The sequence below is a fragment of the Rana temporaria genome, chromosome 2 (genome assembly GCF_905171775.1).
Source record: "Rana temporaria chromosome 2, aRanTem1.1, whole genome shotgun sequence".
Classification (NCBI taxonomy): domain Eukaryota; kingdom Metazoa; phylum Chordata; class Amphibia; order Anura; family Ranidae; genus Rana; species Rana temporaria.
Genome location: NC_053490.1, coordinates 466,691,922 through 466,712,361, shown reverse-complemented (window position 1 = coordinate 466,712,361; position 20,440 = coordinate 466,691,922). Strand labels below are relative to the sequence as shown.

Below are 20,440 nucleotides of genomic sequence, written 5' to 3'. Positions count from 1 at the left end.
ATGCGGCATGCCATACGGAATGGTGCGGTTTGAAATTATTAAATGTGATGATGACTGTGATTTTTTTTAATAGGCAGCATGGCGGCGGGGTTAATGTCCGGCATGGCGGCGGGGGGGGGGGTTAATGTCCTGCACTGGTCATGGTAACTCATGTATTAATGTCCTGCATGCAGGACATTAATACATGAGTTACCATGACCAGTGCAGGACATTTACCCCCCCCCCCCCGCCGCCATGCTGCATATTAAAAAAATCACAGACAGTCATCACAGTTAATAATCTTCAGACTGCATTCGGTATGGCATCATGTGCAGGGTGCTGTGTAATGTAAAGGGGTCCAGAGGTGCAGGGTGCTGTGTAATGTAAAGGGGTCCAGTGATGCACGGTGCTGTGTAATGTAAAGGGGTCCAGTGATGCAGGGTGCTGTGTAATGTAAAGGGGTCCAGAGGTGCATTTGTGGAGAGGGGGAACACAGTAGTGACAAAGAGATATTGAAAGATGCACAGTGGGGTGTTTTTGCATTTTAACGTGTGGGGGGGGGCATTTAACCCCCCCGCTAGCGGTCGAAGAAAGGGTAAAATGTGACTGTATATCGCCGCTGCCGAAGCACCCCCCCCTGAAAAGAATTTCCTTCAGACCGTTGTCGTCTGGATAACATATCGTGTGTACAAGGCCTAACAGTTAGATCTCTGTTTTAGACATTGGTACATAATGCAAAAAGTAGCTGATTTCAGATCAAATAGGCTAAGAATATAATATGTCACCTATAGTTTATACTAAGTAAACTCTATATAATGACATTTATGTGCCTCGTGTGGTAAAATTCAAAAGCAGAAAATTTCCATGTTGCTCACAAAGTCAAAACCATTAAAGTTGATGTAAAGGCAGGAGTTATTTTTATTTTTTTTACCTCAATTACCTCACTGCACTCTATGCAGTGAGAAAGAAAACCTTTTGCATACAGATCTCCAAGCAGCCCCCCAAATACATACCTGACCCAATCTCGATCTAGTGATGTGCAAAAGAACAGAGGCTCTCTTGGCTCTCTCCCTCCTCATTGGCTCAGGTACGCAGGTACATTGCGCCAGCTGATCTGCCGGTCAGCTGGCGTAACCTCAACACTGCGCATGCGCAGATTATCAGAGGCATTATCCGAAGATCAGCAAAGCGCGGAGGCAGTATCTGATCATCAGATACTGCCTCACTCTCTCTGCGGCTGCCACTTTCCCATGTGGTCCACTAACCAAGACCCCAAAAATAATGGGTTAATGGTTGACTCTAGAGCTACAGAGCTCCCATCACCACCACCACTACCACATATATTTTAGTTTGGCTGCTGGATAACGCCACATGTTCAGTGTTTGATAGCCAAGCTGCCCTACAAGAGCTTTGACTGGCTGTGTTTTTTGCCAGGATATTGTTACTTTTATTGATGTGTGGACTATTGAACCATGAACTAGTACTCATGAAAGTTTAACTGAGTTGTTTCTGGTTCCAGTAAGCAGATGGACGTTGAGTATTTATTTCTTAAAAATGTATATGGCAGTGCACAAAATGGATGAAATTGCTAGATGATGTATAGAAAAACAAGTATGTTTGGTTTGTGAATATGGTTCTTGAAAATGTTGAACTATGTTGCACGGATGAATTACAGTTTTATAAAATAGTCACAGTTGCTGGAATTATATTTATTTTCAGAGACACATGAGGGGAAGTCTCCCCAGTGGCACACAACGTGCAATAAAAACAAATCAAGCCTCCAAACCTTTCACACTCCATCCAAAAACCTCCTAAAAAAAGGTTTTGGCAGAAGTTTGGCTATAATTGCATATGCCTAAAGCTCTTAACTTGTTTGTTGTAACCTCTGCATTGGCTGCATTGGGACCTTCGGAAGCCTGCTTAATTGTGTGGCCTGATGAGCACATTTTCTCTGAATGAGACCCACTGGTACCTAAGATATTACAAAAATGTTGTCAACTACTCTATGATTTGTTTTGTAATATTCCAGACAACTATAAACCAAGTGCTATTATATAATATTGCTCCCTATGTGGATACAATACTGTACTGCTGTACATGGTTGCATGACTTATTGCATAAGTGATACATTTAATCTCTTGCTTAATAAACTGTTTAAACAAGAAAAAGCTTTGCACAATGCTCAACAAGTATTACACAAGTATGGAGTATTATTTAGTGTAAGTACTTGGTTGTGCCATTTTGTATAATTCACGTGTCTGAAACCCAAATACAAAGCTGCTTGGCTGCTTTGAACTTCAGAAACCCTATCAGCCTTATTTCTAAGCAATCTGCTAGCTACTGTGTAAAACATTGTTAAAGAGAACTTGTTTCTATCAAACCGATGCTCTGTGAATATGAGTGCAGTCTAATGTTAGTGATGTTGGGTTGCATGCATTTAGTTTTATTAACCCTAAATCATCATTTGGTGCTGCTGAAGTTGGCCATGTTTGAATGGAACCATTTGAGATTCAACAGCCCTACTCTTGGCCAGGAAGCAGCATACATATATTCTCTATCCTTAGGATTTTTGTGTTCAGTAACAGGTTCTGTTGGAGGCTATAACTGCCTGGTCAATGGTAAAGTTGATACACAAAAAACAAAAGTGTGAAATGATTTAGAAGTCAAGCAATCCAGATTAAAACAATGAGCTTGTCAACCCAGTCTACTAACTATGGACAACAATAGAAGGATCCTAAAAGTGAAGCACCAACTGTAATTTCTGTAGGTACATGGCTCCTGAAACAACAAAAGGGAAAGTAACTGTTGAAGACTAAAGAATGTTTTTACTTAAAATGTACATATGGGGACTGTAAAAGTAGATAAACAGTCTTCAGGGCTATAAAGAATATGCTTCCAGAAGTCTGTACACTGGCTGTGCTCCAGGGTTTGGGAATCCAAAGTAGGAAAGATGTTTTTAGAAACCTGGAAATGCCTGTATTACTATCTTGGGAGCAGTTTACCTTCTTTATTGCCCATCGCTACAAAACTTCTGTTGTCATCATATTTTGCTGCCAAAAGTGGGTCAGGAGGTTGAAAAGGGTTCCCAGGGTATCGCCCTGAAAATAAACAGAGGATGCATTTAGGAACTTGAAGGTGCTGATCCCACCATCCTGGAGGCAGTTTATTCCCTTTGTAGCCCCACAGCTTTACTTTAGCTATGTATGTGCCACTTTCACAATTGCTCTTATTCCTTTAGCATTTGCACAGTATGAATGTAGATAGCAAAGAACCAAAATAAGTGAATTTTAAGGATATAAGACTTAGCAGTCTTATAAATATTGAATTGAAAAAAAGAGAGTATGTGCTGAATACCAAGTATGTTTCGCTGGAAAAGAAAGCGTTTTGTACAGGGCTGTAATTTTCCACAACACATCCATGGCTTGATAAATTTTATTATGCATGCTTTAATTTAAACAAATAAATAACATGCTCATGAGAGCCTTGTTGACTTAATGTCTTATAATTTTATATTAAGTTAATTGTGTGAAAGCTTGTACCCTCCTGCAGGCATAGGGTCATGCAGACAATTGTGTTTACAAAGGAGTAGGATAGCGAACATAAGTACAGTAAGCGGTGATTAAATGGATAAAAGGCGTGCAGGAAACAGATTAAACAGTCTTCCCCTTCATAAGCTGCTTCAAGAGACAGAGGATATTTCTGCAGTTGGCTAAATGTGCAGTTAACATATACCTATGGCTTTGTAGTAGGTATTATGCTACTTTACAAATGATAAAAGTAAACACCATGGGCCAGATCCACATAGAAATGGATCGGCGCAGTGTATCAGAGATACGCTACGCCGCCGTATCTTACCTGGCTTTAAATCGAATCCTGGAAGATTTTGTGCCGTATGTTACGGCGGCGTAGTGTATTTCTGGCGGCGGAATTCAAATCGGCGATTAGGGGGCGTGTTTCATTTAAATGAAGCGCGTCCCCGCGCCGAATGAACTGTGCATGCTCCGTTTAAAAATTTCCCGCCGTGCATTGCGCGAAATGACATTGCAACGACGTAATTTTTTTAACTTAGACGTGAATTACGTCCATCCCTATTCACGGACGGCTTACGCAAAAAAAATACAAATTTCAAATTTTGACGCGGGAACGACGGCCATACTTAACATGGCAAGTCTATCTATACGCCGCAAAATACCAGCTTTAACTATACGCTGGAAAAAGCCGACTAGAGACGACGTAAGAGAATGCGACGGCCGCGCGTACGTTCGTGGATCGTCGGAAAAAGCTAATTTGCATACCCGACGCGGAAAACGACTCAAACTCCACCCAGCGGACGCCGAAGTATTGCATCTACGATCCGAAGGCGTACGAAGCCGTACGCCTGTCCGATCAAACCCAGATGCCGTCGTATCTTGGTTTGAGGATTCAAACTAAAGATACCACGCAGGAAATTTGAAAGTACGCCGGCGTATCAGTAGATACGCCGGCGTACTCTCACTGTGGATCTGGCCCCATGTTTCTCTTCCCCAAATAGGAACACTGTAGGGGTAAACTATAGAATGCGATCAGGATAACAATTAACATTTATTACAAGTTCCCTCTTGGAGAAAAAAGTTAAAATACTTACTTTATCCCTGTCTTCCATACTGCAGGGATGACATCGATATCCTTCCAGTGAGATTCCTGGGGAATGATGAGTACCCCAAATCTCATGAGATGATTCTCCAACACTACAGGAGTGTCTTCTCATACGACTTGAGATCCTCATCATTCCCAAGATCTGGACAAAAAGATTGTAAGTTTACACTTGCCTAGGTTGCATGGGCAGAACCTGGTGTAAGGTAGTTAAAGATTTTAACTTTCTTTCACCATTATTACATATCTGTACTCCTATTAAACAGGGTTTTCAACATGGATAGGGGGGTCTAATCTAATGAGCAGATGTCACTTTTTGCCTATAGACTGTAGATAACTTTTTTTTGTAAATCGGGGGACAATCCAGTGTCTATTACAGTTCAAAATGTGCGTTATTAAAAAAATCCTACCCCACCATTTTCCTAAACAGAAGAACTCATCTGACAAGAGTGACCTTGTTAAAGAAGAAAATTACTGTGGTAAAATGTTGAAATAATCTTTAAGCACATCCAATCCTTATCTAATGTCAATGGTCACCTTTATCCTGCTCTAGGGTGCTTCAGAGTGAAATATAATTTGCCCCTTAATTTGTTTTGAAACAATAGTATAGACTATTCTCTTTACTATGACTGAATGAGCTTTTCCCATAATGATGATTATTTTAATAGCCAATTAACTTTAAATTGAATTCGTCATTGCCAAAAAAAAAAAAATATGGTCAATAAAGAGACACTAAATGAAACTTGAAAGCTTTAGAAGTTGGGTTAATATAACCTATATTTAAGTTCCATATGACAGTATGGCAGACAATGTACAGTGTCCTTCCCAATGCTAGCTCTGCTAGGAACAATATCCTAGGACATTAAAGTGCTACCACCAAGTTTTTATTCCATAGACAGTCTAAAGCAAACCTGTTACAAACTTCGACAAGCCTGTAAACTAAAAGAGAATACAGTAGTATGTCCTAATTGCATCTGACAATACAAGGAAAGACATCACCAGCCTATTGAGAGCTGCCCTATTGGAATGTGGTAGGGGCATTCCTTAGTACCAACATTTTTTAAAAACAGTTTATGCTATTGTAGTAGAAGATGAGCAGCTGCTTTTACAAAACTTGATTCTTTCTTGATTTTGAAGAAAATCATCTGAATTGACATTCTAGTTCACCATGGGGCACTGCCTGGTAAAATGATGTAAAAAAAAAACATTTAGACATTTAATGCATTCAAACCCCACCTAAAACTACCTACATTTTTCCTCCCCCATAGACTCCAAAGCTAAAATTTTGGCAAAGCGAAAATTCACTTTTGCTTATCCCTAGCTGTAATATCTAGTTGTTCATGTTTTTGAAGGCCAGTTAAGGCCAGTTAATATATATTGTCCCGAAATGTATGGGGATAATCAAAAATGCATGCTAATCAAATATTCAAAATAAAAAAACACTGCCACAAATAATCAAATTCTGGACTTTTTGGCAGGAGTTTGACTGACACTCACTCACTCACTATGAAAAAGAGGCAAAGCCAGGACTAAATGCAGTTATGACACTAACTTAACATTAATACAATTACATTAATGGAATAGCACGATGGTTCAAACAAACAGCCCTTTCTTATGTGAACTGGAATGTGCCTGCTATGTCATGCTGCTATATTACTGTGATTTCTATATAATAAATAGGTAAATCCCATAATTGCAGTGAGCACTTAGTTTGCCTCTTTTAACCAAATGTGGTCTGACTGTAGGTGTATTTCAAATGTTCCAGCTGTAGGGTGTTGGTGGGTATTTTGTTGTTTTGGCATGCTTTTCATTCACTGATGTAAAACACATACTAGGAATCCATTGTGAGCAAGCCATTACTATTTTTAACCTTTTCAAATGACTTTCTCTAAGCTTTCATTAGGTAATATTTTTTTTATTATATTTTGCTGCATTATTGTGTAACATGCATGTTTAATTTGTGCTTGTACTGTGTTCTGTTTTATTCATTGCTCTGTTTTAAAGTATATATTATGTTATTGCTTTTTGCATGTTTTGTGCTTCTTTTTGTTTAATCATTTTGCTGTTCTTCCATTCTTGCTGCCTGTATCTGTTATGACAATCTGTGGAAAGACTGTGCTTGTTGGGAATGAAAGCGCAGAGTCGGTACGGCGCATGAATGGATTGCGGAGTACAGATTCCTCAGCATACGGAACTTTGAATCAAATCTACAACCCAAGCTTAAGGGTAAAAAAGCTTTGCAAATAAAAATAAAGGGAGGGGAACATAAAGACCACAATAGATACAATTTTTTTACTCATAATATAGTGGAAATACAGTTTGAACAACATACAGTAGGTAATTCAAAATTTTTGATTAATGCTTTGTAGTAAAATGATCAGAAAACATATATATGTAATGGATACTGGGGATCATTTATAATAAAATACTAGATAAGCAGCTAAGGTCACTTCATAGTGGTCTTACATGAGCAATATTTTCATGAATCTTAAAGCTGAACTTCTAAAAAAAAATATAGAAGACAAGGATTAAAGCAACTCTTTATCCATTAATAAATCGTTCCTGAATTTGCCTTGGCATCCCCTCTTAAAGGAGGGTACGGGGGATGAATCAGGTATGAAAATGCAGTGAAAGGAACATGCTTTTTAGGCATGTGCAAAAGGGAAAAATGTGTTTCGTTATTTAATTAATTTCGTTAGATTCGTTACATGTGTTAAATTTGTTTTCGGAATTCGTTAGTTTTCGACCGAATTCGAAAAATCCGGTCGAATTCGAAAATATTTCGACCGGATTCGATAATATTTCGATATCGGATTCGAAAACAAAACAATTACATTTTTATATATAACCATCTTCTGAAATTCGAAATTCATATAGAATGAACTCAAATTCGAATAGAAAAATATTAGAATAGAGCAGAATAAAATATATTATATATATATATATATATGTTTTATTATTCTACTCTTCTAATATTTTTCTATTCGAATTTGAGTTCATTCTATATGAATTTCGAATTTCAGAAAATGGAAGATAGATAGAAGATAGATAGAAGAAGCCAGGTCATATTCTATTGTATTTGATTACATTCTATTAAATTCCATTCTGCTCTTTACTATTCTTTAATTTTCATTCTATTGTTTTATTATTTTATATTCTATTTTATTGTATTCTTTTTTAGAAATCGATTTATATTTTTTAGATTTTGATTTAAATTTACTTTCAATTTTCATTCGAATTTGTTTTCGAATCGAATTGTTTTCGAATTCGATTCGAATAGAATTTGTTTTAGAATTCGATCGAATTTCGTCCGCGGGTTTTCGATTCGAAAACGTTAGTTCGGATTCGGTTAAATTCGTTAATATTACAATTCGGGAATTCGTATGCATCCGAATGTTCGAATAATGAAAAATTTGTCTGAAGTTCGATTCGGAACAAAACGAAATGCACATGCCTAATGCTTTTAGGTTGAGAGAAAAGAGTGAGCAGGCCTCATCAGTCTGGTGCTGCTTTTATCTGTTAGCAGGCTGGGGTCTTGACAGAGAACACCCCTTGGAACAAGAAAAAATGGAATAGAAGGCTTGGACTTTTTAGACACAACCCAATAGGTAGTAAATATATACAAGTTTGTTATACATATAGAAAATACATTAAAAAGTATCCACATTTAAAAAGTCAGTGCAAAAAAAGTTATACCCTTCATACTGTACAAAGCCACTGGAATACTGTGTACAAATTGGAGATAAAGAACAGTCATTCCATAATCATTTGAATCCAGGAATAAGGCTAAGTAGCAGATTAAAGTGGAGTTCCAAGCAGGAATTTTTTTTTAGCCCAAAAAAAAAAAAAAAAAAAAAAATGTACTCACCCGAAATACCTGGTGCTACGCGGAAGTACCTAATCTGCCTCTTCCGTAGCCGCGGTCCGTCTTCTTCTAGTGAATGGGGCGCACTGACGCCCATTCACAAGTCCGCGCGAGACTCGCGCATGTGCAGTAGGAAACGGGAAGTGAAGCCGTAAAGCTTCACTGCCCGTTTCCCTTAGTGTGAATGGTCGCACGGGACCTGCACCGATCGAGGGATCGGCATCGGGGGGGCCATCCCGCTTTAAGATGAATATCATGTCCTAGGCTCATACCACGTCCTAGGCTCCTGTTCTTCATCTTAAATTTTTACACAGTTTTCCAGTAGCTTTGTACAGTATGAATTGTATAACTTTTTTGCACTGACTTTTCAAATGTGGATTTATTAATGTATTTTCTATATGTATAATAAACTTGTATTAATTTACTACCTATTGGGTTGTGCCTAAAAAGTCCAAGCCTTCTATTCCATTTTTTCTTGCTCCAATTAATAGGATGTGGTGCTGTCTATTTTAAAAGTATCCACAGGACCACTTTGTGGTGATACAACCAATATTGTTCAGAGAACACCCCTAAGGCCCCGTACACACGGTCGGACAAAACCGATGAGAATGGTCCGACGGACCGTTTTCATCGGTTCACCGCTGAAATGGTCTGATGTGTGTACACACCATCAGTTCAAAATCCGATCAGGTCAAAACGCGGTGACGTAAAACACACGACGTGCTGAAAAAAATGAAGTTCAATGCTTCCAAGCATGCGTCGATTCTGAGAATGCGCAGGTTTTGAACCGATGCTTTTCTGTACTAACCATCGGTTTGGTCCGATCGGGCAGCGGTCCATCGGTTCGGTTTTGAAGCATGTTTTAAAATTTTGGACCGAAGGAAAACAGACCGATGGCCTATACACACGATGAAACTTCGGTTCATTCTCATCGGTTTTGTCCGACCGTGTGTATGGGGCCTTAAAGTGTCAAAATCCACAGTTTTATGGCCCCATAATATCAATTTTTCATTGTGTTTTTTAACATCCCCTGTGAGATCCAAAACCAAATTGATAGTTCAGCAATGGTGGTGGTGTGTGTGTGTGTGTGTGTATATATATATATATATATATATATATATATATATATAAAAAGAGAAAAAATGGGACAAATGCTTCAATGCTACAATCCATTTACTTGAAAAAAGTTTCAAAAGTACAAACTTGATATTTGCCAAAGTGCAAAGGATGTGTCCAAGAGGAAAATTACTAATTACTCGTGACCCCACGTAAATGACGCTTTTTACGAACGCCACATGCGCCATCCGTGAACGTATACCAGTGCGCATGCTCCATATTACGCCGCAAATAGTCAATGCTATCAACGTGAACGTAACTTACACACAGCCCTACGCCTCATAGAGCAGGGGTAACTATACGCCGGAAAAAGCCTTACGTAAACAACGTGAAAAAATGCGCCGGCCGCACGTACGTTTCTGAATCGGCGTATCTACCTAATTTGCATATTCGACGCGGAAATATACGGAAGCGCCACCTAGCGTCCAGCGTAAATATGCAACTAAGATACGACGGCGTAAGAGACTTACGCCGGTCAGATCTTAGGGAAATCTATGCGTAACTGATTCTAAGAATCAGGCGCATAGATACGACGCCGCACACTCAGAGTTACGACGGCGTATCTGGAGATACGCCGTCGTAACTCGTACCTGAATCTGGCCCACAACGTTTTTATTTTCAGACGTAATTCATTTGCTCTCTCCCTCTGAAAATGTCCCCTGTATGAAAGAATTGCACCCTGATAATACAAGCTTAATAACTGTGATTCAAATCTGTAACAATTTTCATCTTCAACATTCATTAATTTTTTTACTTCCATATGCAGTGTGCTTGCTTTCTCCAGCAGAAATTGCAGCCTAGTCAAGAAAGGCTTCTGAATTGTGCTGTAAATCTGTGCAATGTTTTTCTTTTAAATTTAAAACAAACAGAATTGCTAGCCGTCAAAAAAGACCCAATAGCTGTAGTACTAAACTGTAACATTTTAACCCTTCATTCTCTAAATCAAGCCACTAATTTTTATTTCCAGATTCAATATACCTTCTCATTTATTTAGGAATTGGAGCCTGTCTATACAGGCTTAATATCTGTGGTGCAAAACTGTAACATTTTCCATCTTCGGTCTGATAAAAAATACATAAATTATTTATATAAAGTTGAAGTATGCTTGCACTCTCCCTTAGAAATTGAGGCTTATCCAGTTAAGGCTTAAAGTGTGTGTTGCAATTCTGTTACAATTTTTTGGTCTTCAATTTTTTTTTGTACATGAAATCGGCCTGCTCTCTTTCTCTGAAATAGCAGACTATCAAAAATGCTTGAGAAAATCTGCTGAAAATATGTACTATTTTTCTTTTTTTTGTTTGTTTATACTACATTTTATTGAACTTTAGAAACAAAACAAGTACAGCATAGGCAACAAGCCAATGGGACAGAATACAATCCATGTTACCAAATGTCATACCCTCGCATTCCTCCTAGGGGTGACAACTAGGTAGAAACACAATAGCGTCCATGGGTGTTATAGGCAAAAACAAAATTACATATTGAAATACAGATTCTCAAATTATTAGTACTCTTACAATAAAAGAAGTAATAGTAACTGTCCAGCCTCCACATAGGGTAATCCAAGGGATACTTGTGTACTATTTTTTAATACATTATTATTTGTTTAATCAAGATGAAATCTGTGCTCCCGCTCCCTCTGACATAGCATTTTAGCCCAAAAAGTACACACTACTCAACAAAACAGTTCTGGTTTTCTTGCTCGGGGCTCTGGAAAATGTTACTCTAATTCAGTTACAAGTCCCTCTGTTTTCCATTGTGACCTAATAAAACACTTACATGATGTGCATCATGTCCCTGAAATATTTCTGGTTCATGAGTGTGACATAATAAACTGATTTCTTATTTCAGAATAACATATCTCTTCTTCTAACATAGCGGGCAAATCCTAATGTTTGCATAATGTGCAGAAGGCCTACATAAAATATTATAAAAACATATTAATGGCTACTTTCTGTTAAATTATGTTATTTTCTTAATAATGGCATCCCTTCTTTTTTTTTTACATATGCTGCCCTAGGCCCCAATTGAACCTGCTTATATATTCCCTAGCCAATTTACCAAATGTTTGGCTGTCTCTAAAATATGTCACTGTCATTTTTTATTTTTAAGTTTGCCTAAACAGCTGCCTCATTTCGGGTTTGTAATTTTGATGCTTTTTAGTGCACTCTGGGTTGTACACAATACAGTATGTAACTCAAAAGGCTATGAGACTTCTATTGGCAGTGGTTGGTAATTTTTATGAAGTTGATACCATTGGTTTTAATTTTTTAGCGTATACTTTGTGATTTTAGATACATTGTCCATGTTACTTCTAACACTCAATTATGGTCTCTCACTGCTACACCAAACAGTCAAAGCCTTTTTTCTTCTGGAAATCAATCATATTTGGTTACTGCTGCTGTATGTAAACCAATGAATAATGTAAAAGTAAACTAAATTGTTACGCAAGCAATTTACATGATACTACAATATGGTTTTACTGGTGCAGTCCCTGGTAATCTTAAAGTGGGGGTTCACCCGAAAAAAAATGTTAACATTAGATTGAGGCTAATTGTGGGAAGCACAATAGGGTGTTTTTTTTTTTAAATCAATGCCGTACTTACCGTTTTAGAGATAGATGTTCTCCGCCGCTTCCGGGTATGGTCTTCGGGACTGGGCGTTCCTATTTGATTGACAGCCTTCCGACCGTCGCATACAGCGTGTCACGAGTTGCCGAAAGAAGCCGAGCGTCGGTGCGGCTCTATACGGCGCCTGCGCACGACGTTCGGCTACTTTTGGCTGTATGCGACGGTCGGAAGCCTGTCAATCAAATAGGAAACGCCCAGTCCCGCAGACCATACCCGGAAGCGGCGGGAGAACATCTATCTCTAAAACGGTAAGTACTGCATCGATTTAAAAAAAAACACCCGATTGTGCTTCCCAGAATTAGCCTCAATCTAATGTTAAAAATTTGTTTTTCGGGTGAACCCCCGCTTTAAAGTGTTACTAAACCCAGGACCCTGCATTCATTATATCTGGTCTCCCACAGTACACAGAACATGGAAATGGGATTATTCTAGTAAATATAAATACTTTTACTGATCAGCAGTATATATAAGTTGTGCAGTGTTAATTTTGTCTACTAAATTAATACTATTTTAGTTGAATAAAAGATGACTAAAACTAAACCAATTGAGATGACTAAAATTAGGCTAAAACTAAAATGGTATTTTAGTCAAAAGACTATGGGCCAGATTCACAAAGAGATACGACGGTGTATCTACAGATACACCATCGTATCTCTGACTTACACTGGTCCTATCTATGCGCCTGATTCATAGAATCAGATACGCATAGATAGGACTAAGATCTGACAGTGTTACACTGTGTTACACTGTCGGATCTATTTTTCAATTTAAAAATGGCGCCGGGGGCGTTCCCGCTGATTTACGATAAATAATATGTAAATCAGCGAGATACGCAAATTCACGAATGTACGCGGACCCGACGCAGTCTTCTTACGACGTTTCCGTAGCGGCGTACCCGTCGTATACTTACCCCTTCTTTTATCAGGCGCAGCCAATGTTAAGTATAGCCGGCGTTCCCGCGTCGAATTTAAATTTTTTAACGTCGTTTGCGTAAGTCGTTCTCGAATACGGACGGACGTCGTTTACGTAAGCGTCGAAACCACTGACGTCCTAGCGACGTCAGTGGGAGCAATGCACGCCGGGAAATTTCGCGGACGGCGCCCGCGCATTTAAATCGGCGCGTGAACGCGCCTGATTTAAATAGTACACTCCCCTAGCCGCGGAATTTGAATTCCACCGGGGGATTTAGGATCCGCCGTCGCAAGTTTGGAGGTAAGTTGTTTGTGAATTAGCCACTTGCCTCCTAAACTTGCGGGAGCGGATCTTAATTCACGTAGATCGAGCGGATCTATAGATCCGCTGAGCTACGTGAATCTGGCCCTATAACTAAAATCAAATTGAAGTTTGACACCAAAATTAACACTGGGGGAATCTACTAAGCGACTAAAAGACTAAAAAAAGAAAAGAAAATAAGAAAATGGCTTTTCTTTTTTTTTTTTTGCTTGATATTTAATGTTGGTTATATATTCAGGTAATATGTGCAATGGCATTACAGTCAATAGAGTTTACAGTTTTTTGGGGTTGTTTATATTTTCAAGCTCTACATTTGCTTGGTCAAACAGCAAGATGTTTGTTTGTTTATGAAAATTGGTTTTATTTATAAAGACGTTAAATATCACGGCTAAGACTGTGGTTGTAGTGCATGTTAAAAGCTTAATACCTTAAATAATAATATGTTGTTAGATTTTTTACTCCAGGAGTATATAATGAGTTTGTCAATTCTAAAGAAATGCTTAAATAATGGATTCAAATTTAACTAAACCCATTTAATTTTAGTAAAATGTACTGGAAATTTTTGTTGATTAAAATATGTCTAAAACTAAAACAATTCAGGTGACTAAGATATGACTAAAACTACAGTAAAATGGCATTTTAAAACTAAATCGAAAATTGGACTTCAAAATAAAAACTGCAGTCTTGTGACTTCTACCAGTGTCCAGCTGAGCAATGGTTAAAGCTTGTAGGAAGAGTCTCATCTCTGATTGTCCTTTGAGGCTGCATGACCCCTGTCCCTCTCTCTGGACAGTTCTGATTGGCCCTGTGCTGATCACATGCACCCTTCTAAAAGAAAAAGAAAACTCTCTAGCAATACACACCAAACTGAGCATGTGCAGAGTGGCCACAAGCCTCTGTACATTCAGCAGGTGGATTGGGGATAGTAAAAGAAGGGGAGGATCAGATAAAACAGAATCAAACAGCTTTTTTACACAGAGTGGAATATTAATGCCTTAGGTTCCATAGTGAGTATAACACGTATGCTTCACTGCATATACAGACTGGTTATACTGTTGTGGGTTTAGTAACACTTGAATGTTCTGTGAAACCATGTATAGCTTTACCAATTCCGGACCGCCGCATGTACATATACGTCGGCAGAATGGCACGGACAGGCACATTGGCGTACCTGTATGTCCCTGCCTAGACGTGGGTCGGGGGTCCGATCGGGACCCCCCCCCGGTACATGCGGCGGTTCCCGTGGCTTCAGGAGCGATCCGGGACGAGGGCGCGGCTATTCTTTTCTAGCCGCCCCCTCGCGATCGCTCCCCGGAGCTGAAGAACGGGGAGAGCCGTATGTAAACACGGCTTCCCCGTGCTTCACTGTGGCGGCGCATCGATCGAGTGATCCCTTTTATAGGAAAGACGCGATCGATGACGTCATTCCTACAGCCACACCCCCCTACACTAGTAAACACACACAAAGTAAACCCTAACTCCTACAGCGCCCCCTGTGGTTAACTCCCAAACTGCAACTGTCATTTTCACAATAAACAATGCAATTTAAATGCATTTTTTGCTGTGAAAATGACAATGGTCCCAAAAATGTGTCAAAATTGTCCGAAGTGTCCGCCATAATGTCGCAGTCACGAAAAAAATCGCTGATCGCCGCCATTAGTAGTAAAAAAAAAAAGAAAACTATCCCCTATTTTGTAAACGCTATAAATTTTGTGCAAACCAATCGATAAACGCTTATTGCGATTTTTTTTTACCAAAAATAGGTAGAAGAATATGTATCGGCCTAAACTGAGGAAATTTTTTTTTATATATATGTTTTTGGGGGATATTTATTATAGCAAAAAGTAAAAAATATTGAATTTTTTTCAAAATTGTCGCTCTATTTTTGTTTATAGCGCAAAAAATAAAAACCGCATAGGTGATCAAATACCACCAAAAGAAAGCTCTATTTGTGGGGAAAAAAGGACGCCAATTTTGTTTGGGAGCCACGTCGCACGACCGCGCAGTTGTCTGTTAAAGCGACGCAGTGCCGAATTGTAAAAACCCCTTGGGTCATTTAGCAGCATATTGGTCCGGTCCTTAAGTGGTTAAGGAATTTCCTAAGCATGTTATTTAAAGGAGTTTTGCATTTGCAATGTTACCCTTTAAGCTGCCAGAAAAGACCCTCAGCTGATTTGGATTTGGGATCTGAACTTTTGTTCATACTTTGCTGAACCCGTGTAAAATCAAACCCGAGTATGTTCAGCTCATCCCTCATCTTTACTTATTATCTCAATCCAATATTTGAGAAGACACTTTTGAGAAGACACTATGTTGTGGTTTCATCTGCCTTAGATAATAGATTTAGGCTGATGAATTATGAAAATTAATTCCCAGGAGTGACAATTGATTCAAATGTAGACTCCGTGATATATGACAGCTTTGTACAGTGAACGCAGAACAGTTCAGGGGGTATTAAAGAATGTAATCTACTGAATGTGGTATAGATGTAATGCTCCAAGAAAACCAAAATAAATTATTGAAATGTATCCTATATATACCCAGATAGATTATAATTTAAAAACTAAACTAAACTTTTACATCAGTTTAAACTCATTAAGTATTTACTTCAATTATAGTATTTTCTCTACTAATTAAGTGGCTGGTAAGGTGGTCATATATGGATCGAAAATAGGTCGATTCAGCAGATTGACTTCTGTATAACAAGTCTGTCGAGTTTTTATCGTTCGATCAGTGTCACTGGCTATAGTAAAGAAATGTTATCAGCACACCAAGGATTCCTCGATAGAGTGCAAAGCTTTATTTTCATGGTTACATGAGGCCATATGCAGTGGCGTAACCAGAGTTATGGGCGCCCGGGGCGGAATTTTTTTTTCGCCCCCCCCCCCCTTATATAAACATCCATGTTTATATGTGCGTAAACGTGGGGGACTTAAACATTTGAGATTTTTTTAAAACTGTTTATATAGTTACAAATTTTTGCCCTCTTTTTATGTTTTTTTACACTTGATGTCATTGCTATTACATAGGGGGATACAAATCCCCCTATATAATAGCACAGGTACACTGACAGGTCCTCTTTATGGAGACATTAGGGGTCTCTAGGACCCCTAATGTCACCTGGGGACCCCAAAAGAAGCTGATGAAGCACAGATCTGCTTCTTCTCTCTGGCTATAGCAGCCAGATGACTGACAGATGAATGCAGATGTAATACACATCACTTCTGCATTCACAGCCTGGAGGGAGATCAGCAAGGAGGAACATGCTGGACTCCCTCCCATCTTACCTCCTGACACCCTCCCGAGCCGGTCCCGGGCCGCAGATGGGGCAGCGTATCCCGGGATTAAAGGTGAGGGGTCAGGAGGGGGGGTGGCGGCAGTACTGGAGGGGGGTAGGGGGCACGCAGCCAGCACATATACACAATTGGCAGGCTATAGAGCCGCCGATCGTGTATATGTGAAAGTTTAACCGGTAATGGCACTGACCCCCGACACCTACACTGACTCCTACACAAACCTGACCCCTACACTGACCCCTACACTAACCTGACACCTACACTGACCCCTACACAAACCTGACCCCTACACTGACCCCTACACTAACCTGACACCTACACTGACCCCTACACTAACCTGACACCTACACTGACCCCTACACTCACCTGACACCTACACTGACCCGACACCTACACACTGACCCTACACTGACACCTACCCCCTGACCCTACACTGACACCTACCCCTACACTGACACCTACCCCTACACTGACACCTACACTGACCCCTACACTGACCCGACACCTACACACTGACCCGACACCTACACACTGACCCCTAACACTGACCTGACCCCTACACTGACCCCACACCTACACACTGACCCGACACCTACACACCTACACTGACAACTACACTGACCCGACACCTACACTGACACCGACACCTGCACTGACCTAACCTATACACTAACACTGACACCTACACTGACCCCTGCACTGACCTGACCTGACACATACACTGACCTGACACTGACCCCTGCACTGACACTGACACCTGCACTGACCTGACACATACACTGACACTGACACGACCTGACACATACACTGACACTGACACCTACACTGACCTGACCCCTGCACTGACCTGACCTGACACATACACTGACCTGACACATACACCGACCCCTGCACTGACACCTGCACTGACCTGACCTGACACATACACCGACACTTACACCGACACTGACCCCTGCACTGACCTGACCCCTGCACTGACCTGACATACACTGACACTTACACCGACACTGACACTGACCCCTGCACCGACACTTACACCGACACTTGCACTGACCCCTGCACGGACACCGACACCTACACTGACCTGACACCTACACTGACACCTGCACTGACCCCTGCACCGACACTGACCTGACACCTACACTGACACCTGCACTGACCCCTGCACGGACACCGACACCTACACTGACCTGACACCTACACTGACCTGACACCTACACTGACACATACACTGACACCTACACTGACACCTACACCTGCACTGACCTGACCTGACACATACACTGACCTGACACATACACCTACACTGACACTTACACTGACCCCTGCACTGACACTGACACTGACCTGACCTGACACATACACCGACACTTACACCGACACTGACACCTGCACTGACCTGACACATACACTGACACTTACACCGACACCGGCACTGACCCCTGCACTGACCCCTGCACCTACACTGACCCCGACACCTACACTGACCTGACACCTACACTGACACCTACACTGACACCTACACTTACACTGACACCTACACTGACACCTACACTGACACATACCCCTGCACTGACCCCTGCACTTAAACTGACCTGACACCTACACTGACCTGACACCTACACTGACACCTACACTGACACATACACTTACACTGACACCTACAGTAGAAGTCCTACTTCCTGCAATACTCGCACCCCCCCTCCCCCCAGAGTCCTCCTTACCTCTGTCTGACTCTGCTGCTCTTCTCCAGAGACTCCTCCAGGACTCTCCTCAGGACGGACAGGACCCCAGAACTGCTTCGGAGTCCCGACTCTCTTCCCCGCCGGCCGCCAGCGCCATCCACACCCAGCATGCCCGCTCCATGCTGAAACTCCTTCCACACAGCGCCGTACCGCAGGGGAAGACGGCGGCTTACACTTGCAGTGCCTGACGTCTCCCCCCGGCCGCCGCCATGTTCAGACTTTCCCGGCGCTCTGTGATTGGGCGTATGGCGGTCATGTGCGGAGGCGGGACTTCCAGCCCCACTCCTCACATGACCCCCATATGCCCAATCACAGGGCGCTGGAGGACATTAAACATGGTGGCCGCTGGCCGCTGGCCGGACATCCGTGTCGGTGACACAGGGATTTAAAATTAGGTGGAGGCACGGAAAGTCGCCCCCCTAAATTTCGCGCCCGGGGCCCCAGCACCCCCTGCCCCCCCCCTTGCTACGCCAGTGGCCATATGTTAACCATGTGATCAAGCTCTGGACCTCTTTCTTGGTCCTTGGTGTGCTGAGGACACTTCTTCACTTTGATCATCCCTGGTTTCCAGTCATTACAGCACCCAGCATTACTGAACAGAAATTTCCTTGACCATGTACATAGGGAATATGGCATTTTCACTGGCTATAGTCTCCCCGCTGTCAGAATACAGAAACTCAGCAGGAGTGATTTGCCTGTCCACCTTGAATACATGGATGAGGAATTGGTTTATTTTTGAATGAATAATGTATGGGCTGCATTAGGGGTGCTCTGTAAATTTTAGGAAGGTGGAGATGGTCACCTAATCTAATCATTGTTTTGCAGTACAGCTCTGGGGAAAGTTCTGTCTATACAGCTAACAGGGGGAACTTTCAGGGGTATCATGCATCTTCACCAATCTCTTGATAGATGTACAAACTTGGAAAAGAGGTTCAATATTTCTTCAAACCTGGCTTTGACACAGATCCTTGAAATCTGTATTGGGGCCAAATTTTAAAACTACGGAGTGATATGTTCACTATTGTGCACCAGAAATTAGGAACAACCCATAATACACTGCTTAGCTTCTGCCTCTTGTCAACTTATGCCCTGTACACACGACCGGTTTTCCCGTCGGAATAAAATCCGACGATTTTTCCGACGGAGTTCCGACGGAATTCCGCTCAAGCTGTCTTGCATATACACGGTCACATAAAATCCGACCGTCAAGAACGTGGTGACGTAAAACACGACGACGAGCCGAGAAGATGAAGTTCTATGCTTCCGAGCATGCGTCGAATTGTTTCCGAGCATGCATGGTTTTTAGTCCGTCGGAATTGCATCCAGACGAACGGAAATTTCGATAGAGATGTTTTTCATCTGAAAAATTGAGAACATGTTCTCTATGTAATTCCGTCTGAATTTCCGTCTGAATCCTTTGGTACCCTGTTCCATTACACCAAATACAACTTTAGGGCATGCACTAGCCCTTTAATTTATAAAGGTTTGTGTATTTCAATGCCACATGAAAAGGCCCTCACCCTGCTGTATTGCATTTTTTATGTTTATGTTGCCATTGGTACATATTCCCCATGACAGTGCCTGGCTTACCATACCCTGTTTAACAATAGCTTGGTTATTAGCCCTACAGATTAGCACCTCATAAAATGTTATGGGGTTCACCGAAAGCAACATTAGTGAAAAACTTGCTAATTGATCCTGGGCCTGTTTGATCACCGCTAGTCATTTTGATAATTTCTAAAAAGCAAATGGATATGCAATGAGACAATGGAGAAAACCACAACTTCACACTGTGTTTTGCACAGTCCTTTATGTAAATATGGCTGAAGATTCCCAAACATTGCTCATGGCCTTATCTAGTGATAATAAATGATTTCTTCTTGTTTGGTTCAGCATTCCCTTCCTTTCAATTGAATAGAGGGTGGCCAGTCTGACTGTTGAGCT

General features: G+C 41.0%; 1 protein-coding gene and 1 long non-coding RNA gene across 5 annotated transcripts in view; one reads left to right on the top strand and one right to left on the bottom strand.

Moving 5' to 3' along the window:
• The window catches only part of GLRA2 (glycine receptor alpha 2), a 223,820-nt gene that overhangs the window by 166,780 nt on the left and 36,600 nt on the right, over nucleotides 1-20,440 (top strand). The gene's annotated exons all lie outside the window — the stretch shown is intronic.
• Nucleotides 1-20,440, bottom strand: part of LOC120927777 — a 37,883-nt gene that overhangs the window by 14,650 nt on the left and 2,793 nt on the right. Inside the window, exon 2 of the long non-coding RNA XR_005747127.1 lies at nucleotides 2,982-3,077. This is a non-coding gene — a long non-coding RNA (uncharacterized LOC120927777). The remainder of the gene's footprint in view (nucleotides 1-2,981; nucleotides 3,078-20,440) is intronic.